General features: G+C 37.2%; 1 protein-coding gene across 4 annotated transcripts in view; it reads left to right on the top strand.

Moving 5' to 3' along the window:
• Positions 1 to 6,059, top strand: part of igdcc4 (immunoglobulin superfamily, DCC subclass, member 4) — a 56,459-nt gene that overhangs the window by 951 nt on the left and 49,449 nt on the right. The gene's annotated exons all lie outside the window — the stretch shown is intronic.

The raw sequence follows: 6,059 nt of genomic DNA, 5'->3' as shown, positions 1-6,059 counted from the left end.
GAAAGAAAAAAAAAATCGGAAGTTTTTCTCACGGTTTAATAACCGAATACGAATGTGCACATGGTTGTACGCTGGCTCGGAAAGCTGAATGAGAGGGTTTTAAGGAAAGAGTACTATTGTCATCAAAAAGACGTTCTCTATGCACGATCTTGATAAAATTGGAGAGGGATGTGTCTGAGAGCTGATGGTGAAAGATGCACAGTAGCAGTTTTATTTCCTAGACATTAGCGGTGTCTCCAGAGAGTGGAAGCGTGCTTGTTGGAGAGGGAAGTCCGCCTACACAGGTGGCGACGAGTGGGTGCAACACTGACCACAGGATGTACATGACCAAGACCTGTGCAGAATATCAGTGGATAATACAAAAACATAAGAAGCAATATAAATATAAAAAAGATACTTTTTTTTTAAGGATGCCACATTGGTTTCTGACATTCTTCGAGTTATAGATTGAAAAAGAAAAACAATTGGCAGATTTATCAGTAAAGAAAATGATTGTTAGTTGCAGCCCTACTTTTAATTCCCACCCAAGTATTGTGGAGCAGGGACACCAGATGAAGTGAACTGAAGTCAACCTTACTTTGACTTAAATCCTAACATCCTGCTGTGAGAACAGGCACACTATCACATCGGGCTACCTTCGACTGCCTGTGTCCAGTACCTGTAATGTCTACTATGGTTTATGTCATATTTTACTGCTGCTGTCTTGTGTTGATTGATTGGTTCATTAGCCCATGCAAACACTACATATACTGTTATTATTCACTATTTCTCACTTTGAACGTCCCATTTTAAAGTACATCTCGTGGCAAAAAAATGTCTGCTTAAGGATTTACATTGTTTTACAGTAACGTGGTTTGTGGGTGTCATGCAACACATATGTAACACACACTTTCTTTCAAAACTTTATTACCATTTCCCTTTGTCTCATCAGCCAGTAGAGTTGTGCTTAGTGCATAGCTGCAGTATTAAAGTGTTTCTTTTATTCTTCTGCCTTGTCTGGGGATAGAACATAGTTTTGCTGCTGTTGAAACTTTCTTTGATCTCTTATTATGACATAATCTGAAGTAATTATTACCAACATGATTGGAAATAAAGGAATATTGTGCATAAGGATGGGTGTGGTGGTGGAATGACTATATCACAAACTCTAAATTACTTTGGCTCATCCAGGTAGACGATAACTCCTGCGAAATACTGTAATCGTATCACGAGTTCCATTATTCATTGTTCAATTATGCATATAAAAGCCTTATAGAGGGATGCCTCCTTGACTTCCATCTGATCTAATGGTGGAAGGTCAGATGATGCAATTTCTATACAGTTAGATTAACCTGCCCTGCAGACTTCAGCAGTGACAGAGTAAGGAATTACTACCCTTGAGAGCCTCCTGACAGGAGAGTAAGTGCTACACACTGGGGGAGATATCATCCAGATGATGAAATCTCTTGCGGGTAAATGGTGATTGAGATTGAAGTTGTTTGTGATAAGAGTGAAGAGGAAATGGAGTTATTTGCACTGTGAAGTTTATTATTAAAAGTTGGTACCAAGCAGGGTTGACATTTGGTCGCTTTTATAAAATATCACATTTAAAAAATGACTGAAAGAATATTAAACAAATCCAAGACTAACATCCATTTAATTAATTAAGAATTGTCATCAAAATGTGCTTTACTTCAGAGCAGAAGCCACATTTGTATTGCTCTGCACAAACTGACAGTATCCTTATACATGTAGTATGGCTAAATAATTACAATTTGCATTGTCATTAGTCCTCAAGGCCAGTTAACAACATGGCAACGACATGGCAACAACTTGCCGTTTCTCTGTGTGCATTGTGTTGAGTTTAGAAAGTTGGAGCATGAATGTTGTGGTTTTTAGTGGTTGTTAGAACAGAGACTGGTGAGTGGGGGCAGGGTGTGATTCTGGGACGTGGATGAATTAACAGGCGCTGGCGGGGTGAATTTGAGGCCAAGGGCCATTGCTACATCCACAAAGAGCTTTTTTTGTCCATTCTAAAGATCAAAAGGAAGTATGTCAACTTCACTTAACATAACACAAGCAAATCAATTGTGCAAAAGTGCCTGGGTGTCTGTGTTTTCACAGTCCATATAGTTTTTAAAAAAACATCTGCACTCCTGCAAGACTTTATGAGCAAATCAGTCGGATTATTATCACGTCTTCAGCATTTTTATATGCACATGAAAATTATAAACGCAGCAACAGTTGCATGATGAAGAGTTGGTACTAAACTGACACAGAATGTCATATGAGGTAATTTACCCTGCGCCAAATTGGTATTTACTGCTTGTATTAACAGTTCATATTAACTCTTATTAAACACCTCAATCCTCATAGTTATTGGTTTTGTACCAACAAGTGTGGATTGAGCTCACATGATGCTTTTCTGCATCGCCCAACTTACACAATAACACAGTTGGGAGATGCAATGCAGTCGCCTTTAATTCCACTGGAGGAGCATAGTGTGATATGCCTAGACTTAGGGGAAGAGTACTTCACTTCACATTACTTTCTCCTTCTTTAAACTGCTTATTCTGCATATCTATGGGTAGAAGTACGTCTGCAGGAAAACAGTCCGCAGATACAGAGAGAACACGCAAACTCTACACAGAAAGGCACCATGATGCCCATATGCGAATTGATTCTTACTAATACTAGGTGGTATCACAGATGTAATACTTTCAATAAGGAAATAAAGCTGATTCTGAAATATGAACTAAGCTATGACAAGAACAGTTTGTCTAAATATTGTCTCCCAACTGTTGAACGGTAAAATTCCTCCAAAGACAAAAAAACATGTGAGTGAGAGCATTGAGGGCTGGAATATTTGAACACACTGTAACCCAGTTTAGCTAAGTGAATACTATGATGACCTTAATTCTAAATGAAGGTGTCCAAATGAGCAGCATTTTCTCACATGCTCTTGACATGCCTGTGACAGCTTTGTGACAGAGCGCATGGCTGCCGTCACGGTAGCGAGGCGCTACCTATTTTTGCTCTCAGAGATTAAAACTTAAATATTGCCTGTTTGTTTGTTTGGGGTGTTATGTTGTTGATTATCACATGGGTTTCAAAACATCTGTTAACCTAGCCATTCTTAAATTCCCCACAGTAATCCTGTAGCTTTCTTCTGTGCACATTTAACATCCAATACTGCAGTAATTTACATGCTATAGCTATGTACATCAATACATTATTCTCCATTGTTTAAAATCGTACAGTTTATTTCACAAACATTACTGGTGATAAAAATCACGCACCAAATATGTCTTTTGTTACCAACGTGTCTGTGTAGTGTTAATCATGTGAGTGTATATATAATATTCTGTGAATGTCTAGCTTTATAGCCAGAGGAGTTTTGGCTGTGTTAAGCATTGACTGTCTACTCACCTGAACCACTCCTGCAATGCACTGTGTGTTGGAATGTTCCAATTAGAGGGGCGAGCTGCAGGAGGATTTAATCTAGCATCTTCTTTTGCTTAGAGGAGACAGCTTTAGGAAACACCTGAGGGAGAAGGACGTAAGTCTGTTGGATGCCCTCAGTGTAGTTACTAGATGTAAGGTCAATTTTATTGAACAGTTGTATTCTTAATTTATGGAATAGTTTCTTTTGACTCACCAGTCAATTACCGTTATTTTCTTGGAAGTGTGTCTTCTTCCCATAAGTTTATTAATTTTTGTGTCTCTAGTATTCCTTCCACGGCCTTAATTAGATTAGATTAGATTAGATTCAACTTTATTGTCATTACACAGGTACAGGTACAAGGCAACGGAATGCAGTTTAGGTCTAACCAGAAGTGCAATAGCAGTAAGTGCAGGATATATACAATGGTTTCATAAGTGCAGGACATGGATATAAACTGAATAAATACATAAATACTATTATAAACAGAATTTTACAGATTGATTTGTCCTATGAATATAATATATAGATTACAAGTATTGTGAACAAGATTTACAGCTGGATATGTACTGAATATAATATACAGAATATGTACAATGAATATATATATATATATATATATATATATATATATACAGATGGCTATTACTATAAACAGAATTTTTACACATCGATATATTTAATAAGTTAGGCTAAAATAAGCAGTATAACAATGGATTTAAAGGTAGTATGTAATGGGGAGAGAAATAAAAAAAACCTATCTTTTCAACTTTATTTCTGACTCATTGTTTTACACCTGCTCACAACTACGCAGTGACGGCTACTTACAACAAGCTTGTTTTATACGAAGTTAATATCTGGACTGAACACCCAAGAAACATTAGCTGTAGGAAACTGCTGAAGTGACCCTGTGCAATTTTGGGCATGTTGGTGGGAGGAATATGTTTTTTTTTTGAGTCAACCATTTATTCCACACACTGCACCAGGGTACTGTGGGGCAAAGTCCATTCTCTAGCTTAAATATCATGGATGTGTAAAGTTACACAAGGGGTTACATTTTTGGCTTGGCACTGTATTTAGAGGAAGATATTTTTAATTCAGTGAGGTTGGTGTGTTACAAACATTGCAACTTGCAAAAAAAGTATGAACAAGGTTATTTGTCATGACATTTTAAAGTTTTTCCACAAAATGCCGAAATGTAAGTTTGCAACATAGTGAAGTGAAGTGAAGTTGCATCACTTGAATGGCATTATACGTGACAATCAAATAATAGCAATTTCTTCCCAACAAACTGTACTTAAAATTTTAAACAGAACTTTTTTTTAATGTTATTTTGCTTCTTTTTTCTTACATTGTGTTTCCATCAAGCTAGGGGTGTCACAACTCCAGAGTTATGTCGAGCAAAACAGACCAAATGATACAATTATTAACAGTGTTAATAATAATTGATTGTTGGACAATTTAAACAAGATAGTAATACAAACCTGAGATACAAAACTCTTACATTTGAGTCATCGTAGAAGCTGGACATTTCCATAGAAAGTGCAAAAAGAGCTGTGGGGAGCGACAAGCCTTTTCTTTACTTTGACACTGTGTAACATTTACAAAAGATACAAAGCAGCACGGACAGCCCGCATTTTAATATACAGTAAGTCCAATACTGTTGTCTAATGGCCTCTGTTGGTCTTCCAAACATTGAAAAAAAAATCTGGCTCAGAAATTGAAGTTTCCTTTAAAGCTTGTTTTTTTTGTTTCTGGCACTAGTTTTCTGGCTGCTGGCTGCTGTTATTTATGGTACAGATACTCAATACTCTTAACACAAAACACAAACCCTACACAGTCAAGTTGTTGCTCTGTTGTTCATACTGTATATTCTCCAAGAGTCCAATGGGCGCCTAGACCATGATCATAGTATGCAAGGGTTGGAGCGGCATTCTCCATAGAAAGTAAGTCCAGAAATTCCTTGAACCAGTTACATTTATTACAGCAGTCTAATTTTTGTGTTTTCCAGTTCATGACTTTACTCGTCTTTATGGAGAGAAAACCTAGCGCAACTATCCGTTGTACAGGTTCTTTGTATATTCTTCAATCTCTTCACCAATATACATGCAATAGGGCATTTAGGAATATGAACATTCAGACTCATTTTTTAAACATCTATTACCTCAGTCCAAAATCTCTTGCACAGTCGCACAGTAAATGCATGAAGGTACCATGCCTACCACAGCCATGCCAGAACAATTCCAATGCATTTAGGTCAGTTTTTAAAACGATTGTGGTGTAATGTAAGCTCTATGTATGATCTTAATTTGTATAACTTTATACCTTACACAATGGGACATTGATGTTAAACGTTTCAAAATGGAATCCCAATGATGAGCTGCTGGCTGATCTGATTATGTTGTGCCAGTCCACTCCAGTGAGCCAGTGGTATTTTTTTGGAGGTTATCCTTCATTCTACAGTTTCACACACTCCGTGCTATCAAAGTGGTATCAGAACAAGTAGTAGATTAAAGTCATCAACCAAGTACAGTATGCATGCACATCCAGTGAAGGAGTTGTCAATCATTGCACTTATCGGAAGTTGCTTTGGATAAAAGTGTCAGCTAAATGAAATGTAACAACAAATAGGCCGAGG

The sequence above is a fragment of the Etheostoma spectabile genome, chromosome 1 (genome assembly GCF_008692095.1).
Source record: "Etheostoma spectabile isolate EspeVRDwgs_2016 chromosome 1, UIUC_Espe_1.0, whole genome shotgun sequence".
In the NCBI taxonomy this organism is placed as follows: domain Eukaryota; kingdom Metazoa; phylum Chordata; class Actinopteri; order Perciformes; family Percidae; genus Etheostoma; species Etheostoma spectabile.
Note: the sequence above shows the minus strand (reverse complement) of the source record. Positions and strands in the feature narration are given on the sequence as shown.